The 27442-nt window shown below is 44.3% G+C and overlaps 1 long non-coding RNA gene across 35 annotated transcripts in view; it reads right to left on the reverse strand.

The window, feature by feature from the left end:
- LOC111096046 overlaps nt 1–27442 on the reverse strand; it is a 267063-nt gene that overhangs the window by 62305 nt on the left and 177316 nt on the right. For 19 of the 35 annotated variants that reach the window (XR_005360162.1, XR_005360168.1, XR_005360163.1 and 16 more), the window contains 2 exons: nt 5763–5853; nt 2233–2472 (listed from right to left, as the gene is read on the reverse strand). The exons of 6 other annotated variants lie outside the window; for them this stretch is intronic. This is a non-coding gene — a long non-coding RNA (uncharacterized LOC111096046). 10 more of the 35 variants (XR_005360179.1, XR_005360181.1, XR_005360188.1 and 7 more) reach the window with 6 other exon arrangements.

A 27442-nucleotide genomic window follows, 5' to 3' on the forward strand; every position in this document is an offset into this window, starting at 1 on the left:
ACTTGCTGGTGGTTCGGGAGGGATCACTGCCCCTCTCCCCCTCCTCCCACACCCTCTTTGCCAAACCAGTGAAGCAAAGGAAACTTCTAGGCTGGATGTGCGTCCTAATCTCCTCCCGGGAAACAATCACCTCAAGAATTTCTCCCAGAGCTCTGAACGCAGGCATAGGAATCATTTTTGGACAAATAATTGCACCTTCAAGTGAATTTGAAGGATGCCATTTAGATTCTTTGATGTCTCTGTGTTGGGGGAGGGAAATCATTGAAAATGATCCCAACCCATGGATTCCAGACTCTGCTCCCTCCTTTTCCTGGCATGATCCCTAAAGCCTGCAGAGGTGGAAGACTGACTCCCTTTCCTCTGGCCACCGTTACAGACTTAAGGTTTTATTTAATTTTTATTTTTAAAATTCATTAATTTTTTTGGTGTTTGTTTGTTTGCTTTTTAGTAATCTCTACATCCAACATGGGGCCCGAACCCCCGGGCCTGAACCCCCGGCCCCGAGATCAAGAGTCAGGGGCACTCTTCCAACTGAGCCAGCCAGGTGCTCCTGCAGGCCTAATTTTTAGTAAACACCTCCTAATTCTTGGTAAAGAAAGAAGTATTCTTAACCCCAAAGCACATGATGACAGAGATTTCAGCTGTCAACATGAAGCGAGGGTTGAGGCTCCCCCTGCAAGAGTGTAAGGCTCCTCCCCACCTCCAGGCCCACGTTGGCTCAGTCTCGATGGAGCTTTCTCACTTCCCCTTGGCCCTGAACCGCAGCCAATGGGATCTGGGGTCCCTGTGACAGGACTCCCTGCTGTGCCCGCTTCTGCTGGCCCCTCTTTGGGAAAGGCACAGATCTCACTTTTTTGTCTTAATCTTCAAGCAACCAGGCTGGTCTGAGGTTTTTCAGAATTTGGGGAGCTGGGAGAGATCACATCTCCCATCTGTTTCCTGTTCCGTCTTTCAGCGTTTCCTCTTCTCTGTCCTGAACCACTGACAGGGCACACACAGCACAGGACAGTCAGTGGCTCCCTGTCTGCGAAACAACAAGAGTCTGTCCTGACAAGTTTACTATCCTCCTAGGTTTGCCATTCGATCTCCCCCGAGACACACGAAAATGGAAAGAAATTGGTGATGCTGAGGGTGGGCGGCTCTTTGCTCCCCCATGGATGTAATTCTTATGTCATCCCTGTGACCATTTGCAGTGACTCGGCTCTAGGTTGAGCACAGAAAAGGCAACATACATTTTAGGGACTCCTGATAGTTGCCATGGTAATCTGAGATTTTGGTAAACAGAAATACATTCTGGGGAAACAGTGTGAGTCAGATCTGAAATGCTCAGCCTTCAGAAAACCTTATAATACTAAAGGTGGGTAAAGAATGGGGGAGACGAGTGCAGTGAAGTCGACTAAAAAAAAAAAAAGAAACTGCAAAGTAAGATTATGGAAAGAAAGACGCATGAATACAATCCCAGCATAAAGTGGGATTTTTTTTCAGTTGGCATAGATACCACCCCCCCGCCTCAAAAAGAGTTCAGATTACTCCAGAGCCAAAATAGCACACATTCAAAGGTGAATAATCCTTAGAGCTTTAGGTTTTCCTGGTTAATAGAAAGGATGTTGTTCCTGCATGAAACTTGGGAGCATCTCCCAGACACAAGGACTCTTGTTTCCAGAGAGAAAGTTGAGTGGAAAGAAAAGTCTCCTCAACCTTCCATGTATACAGAACTGCCCATGGTGACAAGATGTGGCCCATTCTGATGGATGCTAGTGGAATAACAACACACGCACACATGTATGGACATGTGTCCACACACGTACGGGGAAACTTTCTTTTCTGGTTATTATAAGAGCTATTTGACAGGTGGGTGGTTCTCACTTCAAGAAGTGATTTGGAGTACTAAAAAAACTGGGGGGGAGGGTGTTTTCTCTTTTTTTTTTTAAAAGATGGTCATTAGAGACAATGGACGAGATTGCACAGTATTGAAATGGTTTTTCTGAGAACAATGAACCCATCCCTACTTCAAGGAGACAGTCCCCAGACAGGGAGGGCTGTCTTGAGGGAAGGCTTTGCTTTCCGGCCCTGCCTTCTCAGAGGCCACGTCTCTGGAGCATGACCAGAAGTGGCTGACTCTAAAGTCTAGCCTTTGACAGGAAGGAGAACAAGTTGTGAGTGGGATCATTTGGAAGCCCCAAACGTACTGTGGGGCCCCTCCTTGCCACCCATCCGATTTCCTTTCCTCACCCAACAGATCGTGCGGAGTAGCTCCGAGCTTCTTTGGGCTGCTGGTGACTGTTAAATCCTGGGTTTTCCGTGACAGTTCTTACTTCACATGCCCTCTGCCATTGTCAAAGCTTGCATTGGCTCGGCTCTCAGACATGGGCTTTTGTTCTGGAAACTACAGTGTCTATGGCCAACTTAGACATCAGGACTCATCACAGTTTTCATTCGTGGTTGATGATAAATAAACGTGGAGAAATTGGCCTGGGGGATTTAGGGAAGTTTGGTAAAAAAAAAAAAAAAAAAAAAAAAAAAAAAGGCAGTCGGCAAGAAAAATTTTTTATCAGGAAGAGATAACAATTATGCCACTTTCCTGCTCCCCCTTTAAAAAAAGGAGCCGAATCACCATCTTTTAGCTGTAGTTCATTATTTCCAATTATACATAATTGAAAACGAGAAAGTTCTTAAAGTTTGAACACTGGTAATTAAATTTGAATTGGATGGGATATTTGTAATTTTAAATGCTTGAATTCTGAGAGGAAAAAACTGTGTAATGTTGTTGGCCAAATAACCCTAGTCATTAAGATTCCTATGGCATTATTTAGTTAGTTGGCTTTTTATAACACCATGAGGTTTGCTGTGGGACATAGAGGAAGCCACTGGCTTCACAAGGGGGGAGAAGCACTTTTTGAGAAGAGCTCTGAGTGAGAGAAGCAGTCCTTCAAATTTCTACTGATAGTTGGCTTTAGCCTGTCTGCCCTCCTTAAGATCAAGGAGCTGAGACAAGTTGAGGAAAATGAACAGAAATGACTGTTTTCGTGAGGCCAATGGAAACCACGTTCAGATCCAGGAAAAGAAAAATGAGACAGGAAAGGGAGGGTCACATTTTTGAAGGAAATCATGCGGTATTTTGGTAATCCTTTGTTGATGAAAAAAAAATTAACAGCGCATTAATTATGTCCTAAGAATGGGGCGTTGCTGGTCTGCATCTTCGGCCTTCCTGACGCTGCGCCAGCAGTTGAAGCACTACCACTGTGTGGAATGGAAATGTGGGCTTCTGTTCCCCTACTGGGGCCTCCCCGACACACACACGGCCCAGCGCCTCCCAGCGCCTCCCAGCGCCGAGGCCTGACCCATGAGGAAGTGTGGGAGATAGGAGGCTATTTTACAAGACAAGTAATGACAACCAGAGAGTTTAGGATCTTTATGGGATTGGTAGTGTTCTGGCAATGCAAAGGAATAAAATTGGATATGCCAAGAAAGATGTCTTCCTCCTTCTTCCTTCCTTTCTTCAGAACCTCTTTCCTTCTTTCTCTCTCCTCCTCTTTAAAAGACTTTGTAAAAATCAGTAATACATATTTATGAATTTCTTTCACAGCAGCTCAAATATGTGCTTTCAGACAAGTACAGCATAAGCCCACATGGACCCTTATCCTTCCAGATCCTTTAAGCAAGATTAAGCAGACAGTTGCCACTTCCTTTAGAGGAGCATGATATATTAGACAGAGTACAAATGGCCAGACAGTCCCCCTTCTTTCTGTGCTCTCAAGCAGAGCCTTCCAAGACTGTGGTCTAGCTGTGTGACCTTTGGCCAACGGGGCAACGGCGAACGAGGCTTCGAAACTGCTTGAGACCTGAGGCTGGTTCTCTTGCTGCCCTTTGAAACCCCAAGGCCACCATGTGAAGAAGCCCTGGCGAGTCTGTCATGGGGTGGGGAGTCACTTGGGCTGACACTGAGCCCAGCGCAGGAGAACAAGGCCATTCTTGTTTATCCCTTGTAGTCAAACCAACTCCGACCTGGTGTGTTGTCCCGCCTACCCACAGAACTGTGAGAAATGATTTACTGTTTTAAGCTACTGAGTTTTGGGGTGGTTGGTTACATGGCAAAAGCTGTGTAACAGACCTGAACCAAGTGCCTTGTTATTTTTCTCTTGTAAGCTTTATTGCAAAGGACATAGTTCCTTAAACACAAGGCATTGTTTGGATTTAGGATTATTAACTATTACACAATGACAGCTCTCCCTTTCTGATTAAGAGTCTTACCAAGTTTTCCTGAGTAGTCATTGTGGTCATTTGCGAAGGTTGCTTCTCGTGTTTGTGGACCATTTTCCTGGGAAGCTATGCTGCTCCTCCCAGCTCTCATGAGCGAGGTCCTAAGGATGAGAAGACATGGCTTTCCATGCCTTTCTCTGTCTCACCTTCCAGGCATTGTTTTCTGTCTCCGAGGCTGGTTAAATAAATCCTTTCTTCCATCGTTGTGTCCTTTATTATTGCTATTCTCATCTTACTTCCTAATTGCATCTTTCTTTTTTTTTTAAGATATTATTTATTTGTTCATGAGAGACATACACAGAGAGGCAAAGATATGGGTAGAGGGAGAATCGGGCTCTCCATGGAGAGCCTGAAGTGGGACTTGATCCTAGGACCCTGCAATCACTGCCAAAGGCAGAGGCTCAACTGCTGAGCCACCCAGGAGCCCTGGATTGCATCTTTCAAGTAACATCTCTCTTATTGTGAGTGTAAGAAAGAAATAATATCAACATTGCTTTTCCCTTTTAAGTATAATAGGAATTCTGGCTGTTTGGGAGGGGGGGAAGCTATTTGTGGGGATTAAACCTAGACCCTCCAAACAATTCTCTCATCTCTAGTCTTCCCTTGTTTCAGTCCATTCTGGATTCTACTTCTGTCCTGCTATTACTTCATTATTTATGTGTCACTTCATTCTGAAAATGCTCACAGTGACTTACTATTGGATGAAGCCTTTCATAGCCCTGATCTCAGCTTGCCACTTTCTTGTTTGAAAGTAGGTCCCTATCCACAATGGGTAAAATCCCTGTCCCTTGGAAAAGCATTTAGGGCCTTCCAGAATCTGACCTCACTCTGCTTTACCATGGGGCTTCTTTTTATTCCTCACGTAAACATACTATGGCCAACTTCTCTGAGACAAATTTCCCCCATTGTCTGCATCAGATCCTTCTATTCACCTCTTTACAATCTCAGTTACCTTTTATGGTTAGGCTTAAGTAAGCTCTCTCCTCTGTAAGGGTCTTCAGCCACTGGGGCCCATGGGGCTGTGGTGCTCTTCTGAATTCTTACAGCCTCGAGGGGCTTGGCCACTCATTTGTTATAGATCATGTCCAGCAGGCAGTCAGTTATCATGCTTGTGTCCTTCAGGTCTTCCAGACCTGGTTATGTGCTCCTTGTGGAGACTCTATGTCTTCGTATCACCCAAAGTGCCTAGAATGTGCGTGTTTAAGTTTGGTGCACAGTAAACATCTGGCAATGCTTTCACTGGTTTCCAACATTGAGCGTGACATTTCTCAAAGTGTGGTTCATGCCTTCTTGCATCAGAGTGACTTGGGTACTTGCTAAATATTCTGTCTCCTGGTCTCCTCCTCGAACCTCTTGAATTTGCCTTTCTGTAGCTGAGGCCCAGGAACCTGCCTGGGGTTCCTGGGGGATTCTTAGGTTCATAAAAGTCTGAGAATCTCTCATTTACTGCAGGTCCCCAAGTGAAAAAATATAACCCATACATGGCCTGGTAGTCTCCTTACCTCTTTTTGTAAAACTAAGGGATTCTGAACTCATTGAAACTTCTAGAATCCAGAATGATGATTCTTCAACCGGGGATGGGGGTGACCTCCCCTGAGGAGAAGGATGTGAAAGGGCAGATTTAAGAGGGTAATATGATGGCTATTTAGAAAAAATGCAATTGTTCTTATGATACAGAAACTACAGAAAAGCGGAATGAGATGAAATCACCCTGTTTGGTGTGATGTGCAAAGAGACCTACGGAACCATAAATGTTCATGATCCTAGGATCTTATTCTCCCCTATGTCTCTATGTCCTAGTTAATGTACAGCCCACAGTAGGTTCTCAACACAGTTATTGAATTTGACTGATCCTTTCTTTCTTTCTTTTTGGATTTTTATGTATTTATTTTATTTAAGAAAGAGAGAGAGACAGCATGAGTGTGTTTGGGGGTGGGGAGCAGAGGGAGAGGGAGAACAAACTTCTTGCTGAGCAGGGAGCTCAACATAGGGCTTGATCCCAGGACCCTGAGATCATGACCCGAGTAAGGCAGATGCTTAACCAGCTGAGCCACCCAGGTGACCTGACTGAGTGATTCTTACAACTAACTGGAGTTTATAAATGAAGATTATGTATACACATCCTTGATGAGTACATTTAAACATCATGGATGTACGAACTTAATAGCTAAAATGCCTTTATTTTCTTTACATTTATTGATTTATTTTAGAGACAGAGAGCATGCTGGAGCATAAGCAGGGGGAGGGGCAGAGGGAGAGCAACTCAAGCAGATTCTGTGCTGAGTGCGGAGCCCTATGTGGGGCTTCATCTCACCACCCTGAGATCACAATCTGAGCCGGGCCGAGAGTTAGACACTCAACTGATTGTGCCACCCAGGTGCCCCATAAGTAATCTGCTTTTAAAATCTATCTGCACATGACACATTTTTTGTGTGTGTAGAATTCTTAAACTATAAACTTCTGGCTCATATCAAGGGGAAAAAAGTTATATATTACAGATTGCTTTTTGTGAGGATAGTTAATTTACTTTTTTAAAATGTTTTTTAAAAAGAGTTTCTTTGGGATCCCTGGGTGGCACAGCGGTTTGGCGCCTGCCTTTGGCCCAGGCCACGATCCTGGAGACCCGGGATCGAATCCCACATCGGGCTTCCGGTGCATGGAGCCTGCTTCTCCCTCTGCCTGGGTCTCTGCCTCTCTCTCTTTCTCTCTCTGTGACTATCATAAATAAATAAACATTTAAAAAAAATTAAAAAAAAAATAAAAAGAGTTTCTTTGAGATATAATTTACAGACCATAAAATTTATCCTTTTAAGGTGGTTTTAGTATTTCACAGGGTTGTTCAACAATAACCATTATTTATTTTTGGTTGCTCAACAATAACCATTATTTATTTTTGGAGTTTTAAAAAAAGATTTTATTTATTTATTTCAGAGAGAGAGAGAGAGAGAGAGTGCACGAGATGGGGTAAAAGGCAGAGGGAGAAGCAGACTTCCTGCTGAGCAGGGAGCTGGACTTGGGGCTCAGTTCTGGAACTCCAGGATCCTGACCTGAGCTGAAGGCAGATGCTTAACTGACTGAGCCACTTAGGCACCCCATGAATATTTTCATCATTCCTTCCCCCGAAACTCCATTCCTATTATCAGTCATTCCACATTCACCCTGACATCACACCCATCCCCAGCCCCCAGCAACCACTGATCTACTTTCTGTACTACCTATTTGCCTATTCTAGACACTTCATATAAATGAACTTATATACACAAATGTGGTCTTTTGTGACTTGCTTCTTTTACTTAACATGATGTTTGCCAGGCTCATCCATGTTGTAGTGTGCATCAGCACTCCATTGTTTTTTTTTTTTTTAATGGCCAAATAATATTTCATTGTATGGATATACCACATTTTGTTTATCCATTTGACTGTTGTTGCACATTTGGTTGTTTCCATTCTTCGGCTATTATGAATAATGCTGCTATCAACATTCCTGTACAGGTTTCTCTGTATATGGATTTTTTACTGTGCATATAAGTTTTCAATTCTCTTGGGTGTGCTTAGGAATGGAATCCTTAGGCCACATGTTTGTGTTTAAAGAAATATCGTTGAGTCTTGTGATTTTGACTGCTACTACTATTGCTATTACTAGATGCTAATAATTACTGAGTATTCACTCAGTCCTGAGCCCTATACTAAGTTCTTCATATATGTCGTTTCATTTAACCCTCTCCAGATTCCCATTTCAGAAGGAAGTACTGAAGCTTAGAGAGGTTAAGTGACTTACTCAAAGGCTCATAGGTTTGAGTGAGATGTAACTCTAGGTCCTGCTCTTCTTAACCACTATTCTCCCTGCCGCTGAAGTATCATATTTCCACAAATAAAAATATTTATTTTCAGATAAATCTATATGGGAAACAACAGTGAAGTTGTTATTATTATTCTAAGTTTATGGATAATAATAAAAGAGTTACCTTCAAAGAATAGTGACTGTCTGTAAATTCAGAGTTACAACTATGTCCTTAGGAAAGAGTCAGGCTACCCATATTCTGGGTCTTCTATGACATTATTCATGCACAGAGCTCAAATTCCAGGAACATGTGGTCTTCAGGTGTTTTCCATAGCTTTTCCTTCAGGATCTGACAGTGATCAGTGGGCAACATTTCTCTTACAGTCATATGTTTGACGTGCAGATGGCTGTCTCTCCTTCCATAGGGACAACATTTCTCTTTTCCCTGATTTAACTCTTTAGGGCTTTCAGCATGGCTTGATTGCCTAAGTTAATTCACTCACAATAAGTATACAATTTTCCCATGAGATAGTTTAATCCAACAGGTATGTACTGAACCAGGTGCTAGGCTCAGGAGAAATGGGAAGTGGGGCATTACAAACACCTAATTAAGACTCTTGTCCTTGAGGTTCTGACAGTCCAGTTGGGTAGACTACAGAGGCACAAATAAAAATGTTCAACAACAACTCAGGCTATTAATTAGAAGTTGCAAACTATGGTTCATGGGTCGTACCTGTTTTTGTAAATAAAGCTTTATTGGAAAACAGTCATGCCCATTCATTTATATATTGTCTACAGTGCTGTTGTGTTACAATAGCAGAGTTAAGTGGTTATGACAGAGATAGTATGGATCACAAGGGCTAAAATATTTGCTATCCGGACCTTTAGAGAAAAGCCCTCTGACTCCTGGAATAGATAATTAAGTACCAAAGCAAGTGAAAATGACAGTAGTGAGCTAATAGTTCAAAAGAGAGAAAATGTAATGTTGCATTTGTATGTCTATGTGCAGGGTGACTTTTTAGAAGTGAGGCTTACTTTGGGCATTAGAAAAGGACACCTGGACAATGAGATGGGAGAAAGGCAGTCCTCCAGAGTATGTTGCAATATTCTGCATGAATATAAATACATAAGTTTTAAAAAATGGTATTATTGATTTTAAGATACATTATTTAATAGAAACTATGTGTCTCATAACAACGATTATATTTCCAAATGTTTTTACTCTCTTGCTTGGAACAGCCTTGTGAGGTAGGCATGGCACAGTGAATCACCCCAGTGTGGCAGCTAAGGGTCAGGAGTCTGGATGAAGCTCTTGCTGGAGGTTGCAGAGCTGCTGGTTTACCCTGAAACTCTAGCAAGCTTCTGGCCTCTATGGGAAACCCATATGAGAACTGTAATTTGTATCTATATCCAGCAGAGGAAACAATAAGCATTTTGAAATTAAATTCTTGTATTAATTTTTGCATTGGTGTTTCCATTTCCTGAGTCCTCATGTCCTTAAATAATACGAGGCTTTGAGAGGTTGAGTCATGGGTTGACTGTTAGTTTTGACGAAAGGTTATATTTAAATGCTGTCAAGAAAAGTACAACCTGAAGACAGGGATGTGTTCAGCATTCATCCTCTCGAGAGCTTGAATATCTTAGGTCTTTGAAGGACCAGTTCATCTCAAACCAAAAACAATGTAGCTGACATTACTTGGAATATTTGGAAGATAGCCAACACCTACTGAAGGCTCTCCATGGGCCAGGCTCTCTCATTAACCCCTTATGTGCTTAATCCTCACAAAGACCCCATGAGGAATGTTCTATTATTCCCTGTGATATGCATAAGGCAAATGAGTCACCAGGGTTAAGTTAACATGCTTGAGGTCGGACAGCTAATAAATGTCAGAGCTTGGATTTGACCCCAGGTGGTCGGGCCTCAGAGCTTGCATTCTTATTCACTGCACTGTTAGGTTCCACGACTCCTTTACAAGCATGGGGGTGTGTAATTTCGAATCATACTCAAGAAGACTGGAACTGAAAAAACACTATGCATCAACTGCAGAGAAAATGACCATCCTCTTCAGTGGGGCAACTGCCAGATTTAGAAAGCTGTGAGCACAGACCTCAAACATCCCCAATAGATTCTCAGTCCCATGGGTACATCAGAGGGAAGACAGGGAATGCAGGAGGAATACATGATCCATGCTAGAATTATCCCAGCCTGGAGGCAAGACCTGATAGCATCTAAGAGGAAAAATGGAGTTAGATTCTTACTTGGAGACACAGATGAGAAAGGCTCAAGTGCAGAAGGTTTTCAACAGGCCTCTGAGAAGAACTGTACAACTCTGCTGGGGCTCCTGGGTTCTTCACATACCACACATGTCCCACTCAGGGCAGTCTCACGCAGCCCCAGCCACACTCCACCTGGTGCCCAGTCTTGTACCCTTGCCTGGCTTTCCCTTCTTTTTGGAGTTGTTATGGAGGAATAAGATACTGATAGAAGACAGTGGCAGACGGGTCCATGGAGAATGCAACCAGACATGGTTAGAAAGTGGAATGCGCCCATCTCCCTCAGAGTGCCTTGGGTCAGTCCCATTAATTTCAAGTCATCAGACCAGACTCAGGGAGGGGCAATCCACTCTGTCTTTTCCCCCCACCCATCATGACCGAGGCAGCCCAGCTCCAGGACATGGGTGCACATTTCATCAGCTCTCTTAGACAAGTCTTATGAACTGGCTCCTCCAGAGAGTAAGGTTTGAGAATAAAAAAGAACTACCAAAGATATCAAAGAAAAAGTGAAAACCATTTAAGAGAATCAGACAATTTCCAACAATAACACGGATAGTAGAGTCGAAGGTAATTCTATTTTGTACCAGATTGGGGGGATAATACAGAAGAGTACAGTACAATTCAGAATGCCTGGAATACATTAAGGCTGTGGACCTAGTAACAGGCTTATGTAATTTAATGAGCAGAAATATAAGTTATAAAATGAGGAAGATAAACTAAGAAACAAGAACATCCCTGAAGGGTTTGGGATGGGCTTTTGAATGATATTGTAGATATTCCTTCAAATTACGGGGAATACAGAGGGTTGTGCTGAACCTAAGTAAATTATTCTCACTCCTCTGTAGCAAATATCAAGGCTTTATCTCAACACTGTTCTCAGCTTGTGCCACCTATTATAAAATAAAAATGGACACACTAAAATGGTCAGAAGTCCACTCGAGAAGTTAGCACAACATGGGGATTTATGGGGTTTCCAATGTTCTGAGAAGCTCAGACGGTGGCCTTCCGAAAGGAGAAGATTCAGGGCTGAGTTATACGGACACAGCAGAAGGTAACTGGGAACAGTTACGATGAGACTCTTCAGAGCGATGGTGAGGTATAAAGAACTTGAGGGTGGCAGTGATTTGGATGATGTGCTTTGACACTTTAAAGAAGGTATAGCAGGACGAAGCCACCAAGAAGGTAGCGAACTCAGTTCAACCAGTGAAGGGAAAGATCCAGAATTGGGTAAGAGCACTAGAGCAAGTCTAACAGGATGGAAGGTAGGAGGTAGCCTGCCGCTTAACTTCCTTTTTCGGGGTAATCTCTTGGGCGCTCCCTCCGATGTGGGGGGGGGGCGCGGGGGGACTCAAGAAGGATGTTTTCTCTTTCCAACATTTCAAAAAACTCTTTTCAGCTGTTTTTAGGAAAGGAGGAATAAGGGCATTCATATCTCAAACCACAAGTAACCTTCATGAATATGGCCAGAAATTGAAAGTAAATTTGTTATTATGCTGCTTAAGTGATTTGGGCCTTTTCAGAGTCACCTGAGGACCCTTTGGACAGGGAGACTCTGGACATGATATAAATCCCCACAGCATGAAGTGCATCTGAATGGTGCAGGCCTTCCCATCACTGACAAAGCAATGCGATGCATCACACCCTCATCATGGTCTCCGCTTTCAAAATAGATGCCTGGATGATCAGTCCGACAAATTAGCTCCAAACGACAGCCACAGTTGCTTGCCCATCAGAGGGGTTTTAGTAGCTGTCCTGTGGTCTGCCTTATAAAGACTGTACTATGAGGGCCAGGGGCTGTTTTAAGAATACTGTTGTGTTGTTCTTATTGCCAGATTGGGGAAAAGAAAAACTGGTTTTGTAAGTGCATTGGCCTTGTGACTTACCTGATAAACAACAGTGAGTAATAAGATTGGAAATTCTCTTAAAAATTTTTGCACATTATTTGGTTACAGTCTCCATATGGCAAGACGGCGAGGGGAGAAAACCTTCCACTCCTCGCCCCCCGCCCCAACCACATATTTAATCCATGCGCTTATGTCAAACTTAATTACAGGACTTTTGGCATAAAATAACAGCCCACATCCTCGGAGAGAAGAACTTAAGCAGTTAATATGTGCGATTGAGTGAAATTGCTTTGCTGAATGTTTATGAGTAACCCAAGACCAGTGAAATGTGCTGATATTTTAACCATTTCAGTGCTGAACTTGGGCCCAGACGCTGCGAAATAAAAAAAAAATATTAATTTCCTCTGATCTGCGGTGTATCATATTTCCTGAAACTGAGAGCTTTGGGTAAGACGATTTTATGGCACTTTCACAAATAGGTTTGTGGAGGAAAAACAATAAAGCTGGGACAATTATAGAACTTGTCACCATCCCGCAGAACTGCCGGGATTCAGCCGAACAGAGCACCAAGTTTAAGCTCAGGTCCATTTCTGCAGAAAATCCTCTGGAAAAGCAGAGCCCCCTACAAGGGGCAATCATTTCTGCCTTTGGGTTTTTTCCAACCCCCTTGAACCTATTCAGACATTTCCTTTTTCCATTCATCCCCAATTTATTGTGGATGGTTTTTAAATGTAGAGATTTCTGGGCCTAAGATGATTCTATGTTTCCCATTCCCATCTTTGATAGCATAAACTCCTGCCTTTGTTTACACTCTCCTGTCTGAATCATTCACTATAAGACTTGTCTCTTTTAGACTAGAGGAACCCCTTAAAATATAAAATTCTGTGTTTAGTTTTCTTCTTTTTTCAATGTCCTTTCTCAAACCAGTGAGATTCAGAGCTACTTTTTACTTCACACTTCCCTTTATTACATTTGTTTCAGAAAATGGCCCTATGACCACCTGCCCCATAACTGCTAGCCTTATAACATTATTGTTTCTGAAGCTTCTCTGCGCTTAAATGTTCCACCGAGCCCAAATTCATTTCTCTCTGTTCTCTACAAACACAATCCGCCACCCAGACTTTTGAGGGCATGTTTACTGTTTGTCTCAAGGACAACACACTCCAATTGCATCATCTCTACCGACAAAACATTCTGCAGACTGTTGCAGGGGCCCAGACTGTTCTGTGGGTTTTAGCATTGCTGCCCATCCTGCCTCACATCCTCCCATGAGAGCCTTCTGGTCTCACTTCCGTGACTCTTTGGAGCATTTGTGCCTTTTCATTTCATTGGCTTGCATCTTCCCTTGCTATTTCAAAATGCTCCCGAAAAGCACTTTCTCCCTCATCTGCTTCTCCAAACTTCATTAGGGTCATATTTTATCATTATTTTCAGAGCTATTGTTCAGTTCAGCACGTTAGAATCCTAGCCTCGAGAAAGGTGCAATCATGTTATGGTGTTGAGATTAGAGAATATTTGTGAAAATATCTGGCCTAGTGCCTGGTTCACAGAAGACATCCTATAAAAGTTATTTCGTTTGTTCCTGGATTCCTTCCTTCATTCAATGTATATTGAGCACTTACTATGTAAATCTACTTTGAATCATGCTAGGTGTTGGGGATTCATATATGAGAGACCCCACATTTGCTAAAAAAGCTCCAGGGAGATGAATGCCATGCTCTGAGCACTTTCTAAATTTCAAATACCTCACCTATAGCTTTTCAAACAATTAACTAAGAACCTAGAAGTGATCTACTATTACCTCCTTGTCTTATTTGTGGTGCAGGTTATAAATCTGTAGGTTTGAAAGACATACCCACAAAACACTTCTAATCCCTTTTCCTTTTCAGGTTTTCAGGTTTACTTTATTTATTTCAGGGAGAGAGAGAGAGAGAGAGAGAGCGAGACCATGAGCTGTGGGGAGGGGCTGAAGGAGAGGGAGACAAGTAGACTCTCTACTGAGCTTGAGGAGTGGGGGCTATATCCCATGAGCCTAAGGTCATGTCCTGAGCCAAAATCAAGAGTCGGATGCTCAACTGACTGAGCCACCCAGGCATCCCAAAGCTCTTCTGATCTTGAAGTGACCTATTTCAGTAAAATATGAAAGTTAGGCTTAATACCGTGGTGACTCATGGGCTTTTGATATCAATGGACTTCTTTACCTACTTCCTATTCATTTAAGTCCTAGATTAAAGTTGCCTTATTAGGGGGGCTTTCCCTGGTTCACTCAACTGTAAGTTGGGTCCCCTTGGACTTTCTCTTATACTCTGTACCTTTCCTTTGTCATCCTTACTACAATCCGTGGTTATGCATTTATTGCGGGATTATCCCTTTAATGTCTGTCTCCCTCGAGATACTGTAAGCTCCATGATAGCAGAGACCGTGCCCATTTTGGTCAATACCCTACATCCAATCTTTAGCACAAGGCCTGACACAGTGGGCACCCAATAACATTTGTTGAATGATTATTACATGTCGTCACATGGATTATGAAAGTGCAGATTGTCCAAAAAATATTTATTTTTGAAGATTTTATTTATTCATGAGAGACAGAGAGAGAGAGGCAGAGACACAGGCAGAGGGAGAAGCAGGTTGCCTGTGGGGTGCCTAATGTGGGGACTCGATCCCAGCCAAAGGCAGAGGCTCAACCACTGAGCCACCCAGGTGCCCCCAAATTTTCATCTTTTACTTTGGAATCAGCTCTGTGGCTTTCTGGAGCATCTAGTTACTTCTATAGAGCTTCTTACTGAGCTACGTGGGAGGTTCCACCGGCTAGTGGTGAAGAAGGGAAGGACAGAAGCAGTGGGCTGCCTTCGCCCCCAGGACAGCTTTGCTGATGGGAACAGGAGAAGACTCAGCTAGAAGAGGTCATATATCAGACAAGTCCGGGAGGTGGGAGCACTGGACATGGGAAGAGAGTGACCTCGGTGTCTTCCTGTCCTTACTTCCTGTCTCCCCAGGAAGTGTCAGTCAGAGATTTTCAGGAAAGAGTGTTGTCATGGTAACCCGAATGGCTCTTCCTTTCTAGCCTGTACAGGGACAAGTGCCCTCGCATGCCCCAGCTGTCCCCGTGCGTGGTGGCAGTCCCTGTGAGGTTTCAGATGCCACAAGGAAAATCCAGAGCAGGCAATGTCTGGGAGGGCAGAACCAACTTCAGCCTGTGGTGAGGACTCAAGCCCAGAATGTAGTGGAGCCTGTTCTTGAACTAATTAAAATTTAATCTGCTGAAGCCATTGTCTTGATAATTTGGGAACCCTCTCTTGACTTTTGCAAGTTACAAAGAGCCTCAGAAATAGAGGATGCTATATTTTTGCACTTTTCTCTCTGTGTATTAGATTTCATACCAAAAAAAGCACTTTTAAAAAAGGGACTGTAGATCGAGTAACCATATGATTTATCATCCAAACTGGGACACTTGGAGAATGAAAAGAAGCGCTATTAATAATTACACAACAGAGGGGACAACAGAGATAAACTGAGCTGTCCTGGGCAAAGTGGGATGTGCAGTTAAGAAAACTGCACTAGGGTCGGGGACAGATCAAATGCATCCCCCAGGCTGTGCGACCGCATGCCTCGGACAGTGCTTGGTATACAGCAGGTGCTCAGTCTTATTAAATAAGTGAAAAAATCCAAAGTCATCCTGGGTATGCTTTCTGAACAGAAACAGATACCGGGTCCACTAAAAATAAGGACAGTACAGCAGACCCAGCAGAGGGACTGCACGGCGAGGGATCCGAGGAATCTGTGTTCCCCCAAAGCGGGCAGGTACACAATGCAGAAATATCCGTGTTTTCTGTGTTTACTCATTCCTAACTGCTAGCAGTTAATTGCCATCTGTTGACACACCCGAGGGGAAATGTGAAGCAGCTCTCCATATTTGCATATGCATTCTCTGCCTGCATATTTTGCTAAGGCTCAGTAAGGGTCCCAATGTCCTAAAATCCACACGTCTGCTCTAATTTCATAGTATAAATGTACCGGGTGCCACACTTTGGGGTCTGACCAGCAAAAAAATGGCGTCCCCAGGATTCCCTTGTGGTCAGCCAGAGATGCTGGTTGCAGCCTGGGGCCTGCCCAGACTAGCTAGGCTGCTCTCGTTCCCACCCCTCCTCCTCTCGCCTGCCCGGTCTTTCAGGAAGAGTGAAATGGTCCATTGACCTCTGAGGAGCAAAAGGGCATGTTCAGCTTTTTTAGAGGTTATGGACACTCTGAGTGACACCAGAGCCCAAACCTCCAATGGCAAGGCCAGTGGCGCTGGAGAACGGGCCGGGGGAGGCGGGGAGGCCTGGCCAAGTCTCCTCATCTGATGCTAACCTTGCCCTGGAGCTGACCAGATCCGATGCCCTCCTTCCTCCCTGTCTGCTGCGTGCTTCGTCTTCTTCCCATGTCTTGGGAGAGATCCGTCTCCTCTGACAAACTCAAGATTCCAGGCAGAACTTTCCCATGCCACCATGCCTCAAAATAGCCCGCGCCGAGCTGTATTTATAGCCGTGTGAGACTCTAATGGGCCAATTTGTTTGAATTTCCACTGCTTTTGTGTTGAACGTACCCCTCACCCGTGGGCAGTCTCTTCAGGCCTTTATTGTGGGGTGTGTTAGGGTAGAGGGGGCCATGTTCAAGATGGTAGCTGTATAGAGCGCGGGGCTGTTTTGCATATTTACTGTTCTTTCAAGCCGGTTTTTTGAGAGAGAGAAAGAGACAGAGAAAGAGGTTTCTGTAAGTAGCCCGGACAATGAGAACAAGACCGGCTGTATGCCAAGCACGGGATCCCGGCCAAAACACATATCATTAGCTTGGACCAGCTATAAGCAAGGAAATGAGAAACATATGTTGGAAAGCAAGGTTAGGAGTGAGAGACTATGGGTCAGTGACAGTCACCCTAAAACTTTTCCCTTGTTCTTCAGCTGTGGCCTGGCGGTGTCAAATGTCATTTCAACTGCCTTGATTTCTCATGGTGGGGCCGCCTGTGTGTTTTTTTTTTTTTTTTTCTTCCTCCCCCTGCTGGTTCCTGATGGGAGCTTTTTGGGGGAGGGGAGAGGAGGGCCAGGGGAAGGTTTGTGTGATAGTTTTTCTCAGTTCTGGGAAAATCACAACCTTGTTTCCCGTGATGCTCTCAGAAATTCCTCACTTTCTCTGAAATGACGGTGTCCCTCCGTTTGGGATTTGGACTGGTTCGCGGGGGGAAGAAAGAGGGGGAAGGCTTTGAAAGCATTTCTTGCTGTTTCTTTCTTAAATATAATTAGACGCGCCTCATTACCTCACACTGAAGGACTTTTGTACTTTTTCCGAGCTGTGTTTCCTGAGATCTTCGATGGGCTGCGGCCTGTCGTATCCACTCACATTTGATCATATTAGCAGTTATTTTTCCCGACACCTTTGTCCTCTGCGCCCGCCCTCCCCGAGGTGCCCAGAGTGGGTTCCTGGTCCGGAGCCACGCGCTTTGGGAGCCCGCGGGAGCCGAGGGCCGGCTGGAGGGCCTGCGCGCCTCGGCCTGCCCGGGGCCCCCTCCTCCCCACATTCATCCTTCCAGTTCTCCCCGGACAGGGTGCTAACAAGGCTGTGCTCTCTCCCATTCCGGGGTCAAGACCCCTGTTCTCTATAAAACCCAGATGAAGAACTGTATCGCATGAAAGTCAGAGGCGGTCCCTGGAGAGCCGACTGTGGCTACCGTTCTGCAGCCAGGACGGTTCCAGATGGCCGCCCGGAAAACTCACCAGGCTTCAATGCCCGGCCCTGGCCAAGTCACAAACTGGCCTCCAGGTACCCCCAGCCATTGCCAGTGAAGAAGTGTTGTGGCAGGGAGAGCATGGGGCCCCTGCAGGCTGCCCGGCACAGAGCTGACGGACAGTGCTCCCCAGCGGTCCTCCCCGACCTCTGTTCTTTTAAGATTTGGGGAACGGTGTTTGGGTGGAAACCATTTCAAATCATTAAAACATTTGGTCTCTGTTTATCCTTTGCTTCCTTCTTCAGGCCTTGTTCTGAAAATAAACTTTGCTCTTAGTTTCCAGGCTCCTAAAATTCCCGAGCGAGTGAGTGTCCCGATGGCCTTGGACAGGGTTAATGATTGGCTTGAGGTTAGCGAGACCTGTTTTCCCCAGGTGAGCTGTCTACGCGGTTTAGTCTTCTTGGTCTCTTTTGTTTTTCCGTTTTTTTTTTTTTTTTTTTTTTTTTTCTAACTGCAGTTTCTGAATAGCTGGTCTCACTTCTCTGCGTGGAGACTTCTCTGGTTCCAGAAGGAAACCTTTCTTGTTGACTCTTTCTCAATGCTTAGTGGATCAGGAGGGACGTGTGTGCGTATGTGTGTGTGTTATCCATTTAACAAAAAAACATGAGAGAAATTAGGGCAGCCAAACCGCAACATGCAGGCGATGGGTATTTAAGTTTTATACTGACAGCGCGGCAGGATCCTGGTCCGGGGCCTGAAAGTCTTCCAATTTCAAGGAGTCTATTTCTCAACACTCTCTTGGTTCCCTCCCTGTCTTTCATAGTAGAAGGCAGCTGGGATTAGGTTTGAGTCCATGTGTTTTCTTTCTGTGTCCTCATTGCTTGGCTGCCTCTCAAATCTCAATGCGGCCAAAACATGCCTCGAATGCACCACTTCCCGCCATCTCCTCTGCCACCCTCCTGGCCCAGCCACCTCTAGTCTTGCCTGGAGACTGAAACACCTTCCAAGTGGTCCCTCCAGGTCCTGTCTTGCCTCTTTCTGTCTACTCATCGATGAGAGGCCAGAGGGGCGGTTTAAAAACCCAAATCAGAGGAATTGCGCGTCTCTGCTGGAAACTGCAGATCCCTGTCTACTTCTCCCACTTGCTATTGAGCCATCCCTCTCGGCCCTCTACTGCAGAAACACTAGCCCCCCATCTTCCTCACTGGTACAGCGGGAGTTGCAACAACACCTATGTAAAGGACTGAGAGAAATAGAGGCTTTCACACACATGAAGCACCTGGACCAGGGTCTGTCCTCGATAGGCACTCAATAAATGGAAATGCCATTCACAGTTTGCTTCCTTGAATTTGCCAAGGACTTCCCTTCACAAAAGCCTCTGGTACTCACCTTTTTCTCTCTGTGTGGCTGGTGCTTTCTTATCCTTCAGACCTGACTTGAAATGCAAACTCCTTAGAGATCTCTGATCAGTCTATTTAAATAGGGTCCTACTCCTTCTCCCCCAATCCCGTGATTTTGTACTGGAACATTCTATTTGTTTCCTTCCTAGCACTTTTTCCAGCTGGCAATTACATGTGATTTGTTTACCTGAGGGCAGGGTTATGACTACATATTCTTATCAAGCACGAGAAACATCTGCGGAATAAATGCATAAATGAATCAGTCGAGCTCCTCTCCTTTCCTCTTTTAATACCAGAACCACTCCTCCCAACCCATCATGTTTTTCCTGGGCCACCCTCTCCTCTCCAAATCCTATATTTATTTATTCTCTCCTCCTCTTGCCACTATTGACTCTGGTCTCTTGGAGTTGGAAATTCTCTGAATCATCCAGGGGCTGCTCCATCCTTCCTCTATCGCTCTACTCTTTTTCTCTTACTTGTAAGCCAGTTTCTTCTGTGAAAGGCTCATGCTTTCATTTATATGTAAATGATAAATAATAGAATATATAATGCGCAGAGTGAGTTTGATGACTAATAACTCCTTATCTGCCAAGTTAGAAGGGTTTGGGATGAATTAACTCATTTTCTGCCATTAAGAGATCAATGTCTATGCAATTACTTCACAAACATCTATGATCAGGGATCTTGCAGCCCCACCTGAAAGCCCAGAAGGATGGTAGGAAACCAGGTAGAGGTGAAATTATAGTTCCCATCTTTTATCTTTATCGCCACTCACTCTGTGTATACACTGTATATATGGAAGCTGAGCTTAGTATGAGCTGAGAAGAGGTAACCTGACCTGTCCTCATGAATCTCTCTCTCTCTCTCTCCCTCTCTCTCTCTCATAATCAAGAACACCAGGATGGAAAATGCCCTCGACTGAATTTTTTATTATTTATTGATTGATAGCCTGTCCTTTTTTTTTCCCTCCTTAAGCTTCTGTGCACTTTGCTAATTACTTCTCTGGAAATCATTTTACTTTCCCATTCACCAGAATGCTGCCACCTTTGGGAAAGAATGTGGCAGTGTGATGGACTGTAGGATTGATAAGTGCTAAGCTTCAAGAAAGGTCTTCTCATTGAAGTGCTGGTCCAGCCCCACCCTGGAATCTAATACAATATGAAGGCAATGATGTAATCATGAGAAATAGCCCAGGGCTTGCATCAGAGCTTTTCTTTTCATCTAAGAGAATAAGCATAAGGATAGCTGCCTTCATCATTTCATCCTTGGCCCCACCTCCATCTGTACCATCACTGTGACTCAGTCGTGAAAGCAAGTCTATCAGCACATTTGAGGCACTCTGTTCCTTTAATACGATCTGAAGGTGAAATCTGCATATCCTTCCAGACTAAACCATTCAGTGATTTGAGTTATTAGGAAAAGACTGAAGAGCTATTAACTGCTTTAAGAGAAGAAGAAAATAAAGATCTCTTCCATTATATGTAAAAGACTTCACTGGTTTATATAGGTTTGGATGGGAAGTAGATAAATGGGTTTTACTGCAATGAATTTTCTAGAATTTACAGGTCTCCCTACTTTAAAGATGGGAAAAGTAGATTCACAGATGATCACTTCCCCCAAATACACAGAACCTTGGAGGAGAGCCAACATTGCTATATTACCATTCCAGAGTCTGTGCTTCCACAGATCTCAGACTAAACCAAACGAATTTTTTGGTATTAGTCTTGAATCAAAGAGGCTGCCAAGTCCTATTTAATTCGACAAATGAAGTAAATGTTGATTGAGTGTCTATTACGTATAAAGAATATGAAAGGCAACAGCCTTGTTCTCAAGGAATTTATAACTTAGTGAAGGAGACAGACATATAAACTAAATTTAACACAAAGCACTATTAAATAAAGCATTGAGAAAGGACTATTGACAATTAGTTGTAAAGGCATCTTAGTGGAGGAGCTGCTCCAGGCAGGGGCTGTGTATGATACTGTAAGTGAGAAAGAGAAAGACCCATCAGTAGAATCAGACCATTTCCCCGTAGGTACCAAAAACCCTTCTAACTGGTAAAGATTTCTTCCTTGTGCTAAGCTGAGATCTACTGTTTCTCTATAGCTTCTACCATGTGCTTCTAGCTTTGTTCTCTGAGGCAATGGATATTATTTTGATCCCTCTCCTACACATCAGCTTTCAAAATTCTAAATCTGGATAATTTTTCTCTCCCTTTCCCAGTGTTCTTTCACCCAAAGATCCCTTTGCCTTCTCCTATTTCAGATTAAATGTACCAGCTTTCTTAATTCTTTCACCTATGTCATGATTCTCAAACTCTTCACTATCTGGACATTTCTTCTTTTGACACATTATACTTTATTCATGTCCATCCTTTAACATGGCATTGAAAACTGGACACAATTTTAAGATAGGTGTTGACCAATGGATCTCTTTCTTCCCTTGTTACCTGTCCGTCCTCCATCCATCCATTCATCCGTCCATCCATATGATACTTAAATAAGCTTCTGTGATATGAGGCAATGTTCTAGTTATTATAGGAAATAAAAAGATGAAAAACTTCAATGAAAGTCAAGTCTAATGAAATGATTAAAGGGAACCATTCTCATACCAACACAGTCTGATTTTATTGGTACTTTTGGCAGCCGAGGGACATACAGTAAATATACTGAGCTTGTGGACCTCAAAACTACTAACACAGTCTCACAAAACTTATGCTTAAACAGATTGCCCTTGTTTGGTGCCCTGGCATTTAGTTTTTGGAACCAAAGTTCAAAACTTTACATCGATTGTATCTTTCAAATTTCAGCCCATCAATTCAGTTCATGGAAATATTCTGGAAATCTAGACCCTGTTCTCCAACATTGAGACCTTCTTTGTGGTTCTAGGCCACCTCCAAACACAAGCAGCTTAGCACAGAACCTTGGAGCATATCAAGCCAGCTTTGAATCTACCTGATTCAAGGACTTGATTAAAAATCAAGTCCTCATTTCTTTACCTTGGCCATCAAGGAGATCATTTTTGATTAAGTGTGATACTGAGATCAGGATATGGGTGCCCAGTGAATTTTACCACTCCATCGGTACCAATGCTAAATAAATAAACACTTGAATAAACAGCAGAACGAGTACCAGGCCTTACCCAATGGCATGTTTACAGAGGGATCAATCTGCTCATGTGGAAACTGGCAGCTCCAAAACGTTTAGGAAGGAGGATCTCTCTGCTCAACTCAGAGATACTAAATCAGTAGAGTAAGTCTCCAAACTGTCTCTGGAGCTAGAGAGAATAACAGTTCTTTATAAGCATCTTGGATTTCTACTTTTAAAATGAAATCCACTGGGTCCTATCAGTCTGTGGTTTGTCTGATCTGGTTTTAGCAAACTCAAGATGGGGCTGTATCGTGATTGGTTAGAACATCCTGCTCTTCGGAAGGGGGAGCCCACTGACCCCTGACCACAGCCGGTCATACAGAGAGTGTTAGAGGCGGACCAATTACCTAAGAGGACTGAGAAAAATCAAACAGAGGCCGGGCACAATGAGGGGAAAAAACACACAGCAGGCCCAGCTTTAGTTCCACTGCTTGAATTACCACTATGTCAATAGAAGGTGATAAATCAAGGGAGATATTTACTGATTAAAATTACAGACTCCTACGGGAAACTGTATAAACAGATTGAAGAACAAAGCCTTCAGGGACTGAGCCCAGCTGAATCCATCCAGGCTTTGGCCAGTCATTTCTGTTTCCAGCCAACTCTTGGACCCAGGGGTCATCGAGAGAGCAAGTTTCTCTACGAAATCAGACTTGCTCTGCACAGATCCAAATATTTGTAGGGAAAATTTAAAGGCATGTTGGGAAGAGATTCAGGACTTAGATCCATTCACAAGGGATCCTATTATTTCATTCTTATTTCTTCTTCTTCTTTTTTGCTTTTGCTCTCAAGTCTGGTCTAGACTCACTAGAAGGATATGGAACACCTGGGCTGAGTGCCCTGCCTGCCAGCAGGGGTCCTGAGGTCACAGATGCTGAAGGAAGGACATAGGAGACAAGAGTGGGCATGAAGCCCACCTGCACAGGGGGGCTGGGGGCTGGTAACTGTTGCCAGGAAGCTTTCCATGCCCATCTACCTTGCCTACCCTTTCTGGTGTGCCAATGCTGGTGTTCCCAGGGAGAGCCAGAGCTTTGCTCTGCCATCCTGGTCTCTCCAGCTGTATTATGTGGTCCATGTCACTGTGCTTCTTTCTATATGGTGTTCTTCTTGAGTAGGAGAAATTCCTTTGGGAATGTCTAGAACAATTTGTAGAAGGCAGGATTTAAAGCAAGGTCCCAGTTTCCAGAGCCTTGTGAACTTCTGTTTGTCAGCTCTGCCTGTGGGAGTGTGACCATCTCCCCAAACCACCGTGCTCTGATAAGTGGCAGTGCACGTCTGTGTATGATGGATAGGGGGCACCTGCGTGAGGGCTCTTTAACAATACCGCTGCCTCCGTTATCTACGAATGGTCTTGGAGTTAAATTTTGCCCTTCTAAGCCAATTTTCATTTCTTTCCTTTTGTGCCATTGGCTGTGAATATGCAGTCATCACTCAGAGGGAACTGGGCAAAAAATGTTGTGGGATAAACAGGCTTTGATGATTGGGAGGAGGGAGACGATCATCTAGGTGATGTCAATAAATGACGGAAGTGTGCTGGGGGTATAATTCCCATTTGCGTGGTTGGGTGTTGCGTGGATTTCATCAGGGTGCCCCTCTGAGGGGCAACTGCAGGCTGAAATCAGCCGACATTCTATCTGCCAAGCTGCCGTGCCATGTGCCCTGTCACAGAGGGATGTCCACCTGGAGGGAGATGGAACTTTTTCTTCATACACCGGAGAAGTTGGTCACTCAAACATGCAGCCCATGGGCTTTTGTCTATCAACTGGGGCATTCTTTTCTCATTGTCCCTGCAGAGGGAGTAGCCTTTTCTAAATGGCACAAAGGTCCAGAACAGGCTGGACAAGGTCCGGATTCTTCTGGCCTGTTCCTTGAAACTGGGAAGACGAAAAGTGGAGAAGATCCCAAAAGAGCATTTAGAAGTTCATACTTTGCCTTTTAAAAGGCAGCAGTGGATAATAAAATGCCTGTATAATTATCCTGGCTCACTCTCCCATTCTTTCGCAACTGGGTTACTGTAAAGTGAGGTGAGTGTTCCTTTGTTTTTTCCTCCCTGAAGGGATTTGTCAAGCATTCCCTGCCTGAGTGAACTCCTTGTCCGGGGGTGTCACTGAGCCCATCTCTTTCCATCAGCCTCCAGAGATGGTTGATGTTACAGTTCAGACGTCACACACTGTCTTAAGTTCTGGAAGACTCTGAGACGTCCTTTTTATTTTATTTTATTTTTTTTTCCTTAAAGGAAGTTATGTTTATAGCTGCTACGCTTGACTGCTCTGCCCCCGTGAGCCTCCGCTGAATGGTTTCCAGCATGTGTGCTTATCTCCAAATGGAAGTACGTTCTGGAAACGGAGAGAAATTAACTAGGATTTCCGAGGCTGGAGGAGGCGAAGTGGGCTGTCGCAAACCGTGGGGGCGCTCTGATCTCGTTCTTCTGCTCTGCCTGCCGAAAAAGCTCTCCCTGCCCTGGAATATCATGGCCTGAAGGCCTTTAAATTAAAAACAGTTGTGAAACTGGCAGCAATTTAGAACTTATGCCAGTGCATGAATCCGTAAAGAGCAGGGCCTCGGGGATGCAGGTCATGTGTCTATAAAGAGGCCTGTTTTGTATCCTTGGTGTTCACTAAGGCAAGCCTTTGGCCTACTGCTTCTTTTCTCTCGCAGGGGAAGGCCGGCTCCTTCGGGTTGTTTTCCACCCTCCTCTCTGACTTCACCTCCCACCTGATCCCCTGCCCTCCGGTCCTGGGCATGGGACGCCATGTGGACGGCGGTGCCAGCAGGGACTAGGGGTTTCTCAGTGTCTCCCGGGTCAGCGATGGAAGTGGCCACACAGCGGCTGACCCCGCCTGTCTCAGCCTTACAGGGGGAACCCGGAGCCAAGCCGGCAAGCGTGAAAGGAGAGGATGCAGCTATGTAGGAAGCCTTCACGGATAACGTAAATCTGAGCCCGGAAAACCAAACGCGGGTTTTGTAGAAGATACTTTTGTCAATTTCGAGAGAAGGTACAGGAAATGCCAGACAATAAAAGGGCAAGCTGGGGATGGGCCAGTAAAATTCCTCCTTGGTGTTTATGGCCTGGTTGCTTCTAAGCCAGGAGGCGATGTGACTCAAGTAGGGAATCATCTCAAATGGGCTTGGTCAGAGGGAGGGGCTGGTGGTGAGCCCCAGGGTGCTGGAGAGCAAAACCTGGAGTCTCTGCCTGACAAAAGTCTTCCTACAGGCACTTTCTCTAGCGTTCTGGCCCCTCCAGTGTGGCGTTCTTGCTCAGAGTATCCTAGGCTCTCTGGCATCTTGAATTCAAAACTGATAGCCACCTATGCGGACAAGGAGGCCCAAGGACTCGTTGAATCTCATTTGGGAGAAGAATTCACACTTAAACCTGAAAATGTAGTTGTTTCCTTAATTAAATTCAGAGTTATATTCAACAAGTTATCCTGACAAACACTATCTCCTATGTGTAGAAGCTGGAAATAGGACCGGGAAGTTTGGTGGAGCCAGTACACGTGAAATATTATAAGGCTGAGGAATCCGTACTGTCTATATGAAGGAGTGTCTTAAAGCAAGGGGATGAACAGAGCTCTGCTTTGGAAGGGCCATCGTAGAATGACTTTGAGGGCATAGGTGAGAGCTAATATTTCTTGAATGCCTACCATGTGCCAAGAACCGAGTTAATTATTTTATTACACACATTCTCTTTTTAAATCTCCACACAACCTGAGGTGTCTGGGTGGTTCAGTCGGTTAAGCATCTGCCTTTGGCTCAGGTCATGATCCCAGGGTCCTGGGATTGAACCTCGCATAAAAACTCCCCGCTCAACGGGCAGCCTGCTTCTCCCTCTCCATCGCTTGTGTTGTCTCAAGCGCGCGCTCTCTCTCTCTCTCTCTCTCTCTCTCTCAAATGAATAAATAAAAATTTTAAGAAAGAAAACTCTCCACACAACCTTATGAGGTTGGCACTACTCTTGATCTCATTTTACCCATAGGCAACCCAAGGCTCAGGGAGGTTGAGAAGCTTGCCAAAGTCCCACTGCTTGCAAGTGGCAGAGTGAGAATTTGGAACTAATTGACTGACTCAAGAGTCCACACTCTTAACTACTATACACCAAACCTATTGTAAATATTGCTTGTTTCATGAAATGTCCAGGAAAAAAAAAAAACAAAACAAAACAACCAACCAAACATTCCTTTTGTGTGAAAGAAGGGGGAAACCTCTGGATTTGGGATCATGAGACCCAGATGTTAGGGGTGCCAGATTTAGCAAATAAAAGTACAGAACGCCCAGTTAAATTTGAAAAAATTGCTCTAAAGAACGTTTGTAACTTATTACAAATAGCTGAATACAGGACGTGTAAGGCGTCCTGACAAAATGAATAAAAAACACAAACAAGCGCAGTAGTTACGGGAGATGTCCCGTACTTAGAGGTTGGCACCCGGAGTCTTTCACACCGTTTCTGTGTGACCCTGGGCAAACCCACTCTTACTTCGTCTCTTTCTCCTCAACAGGAAAGTGCGGGTAGTAATATCCACCTCTTAGGATTATTATGGGATTAGCTGCGATGCTACAAAATGTCCAGGAGAATGCCAGGTGCAGAGTGAGGTACTCAATAAACACTTTGTTGGTAAACCAGGCAGCTCCTTGGTTTCCAGAAAACTTTTTTCTTTTCTCATTCAGAAGAACACTTAACTCCTACTGAGTGTTTTATTCATCAAAGACTCGGCCTTTTCTTCATGAAAAATATCTCTTTTAATGGGGGTCACTTCTTGATGTTTCGTGTAGCCTGTATTTAAAAACACCCCGCCATTTCCTCTAATAATAAGGGGGGGGGGGCAAGAGAAACAATGCCCATTATATTATCTTCAAGCCTTTATTATGTAGGTATTAAATTTGAACTCAGAGGTCGTCACACCAGGAAAGTGTTTCCATCTGTAGCGCTCCGCTCGGCACTCTGTCGGTTCAATTAAGCTTGAGAATTTAAATTATCTCTCTAACTCTAAAAATATGTATGGATACTTCTGAAAGTGGAAACTGTCCCAGGG

The sequence above is a fragment of the Canis lupus genome, chromosome 5 (assembly GCF_011100685.1).
Source record: "Canis lupus familiaris isolate Mischka breed German Shepherd chromosome 5, alternate assembly UU_Cfam_GSD_1.0, whole genome shotgun sequence".
NCBI classification, from domain to species: Eukaryota; Metazoa; Chordata; class Mammalia; order Carnivora; family Canidae; genus Canis; species Canis lupus.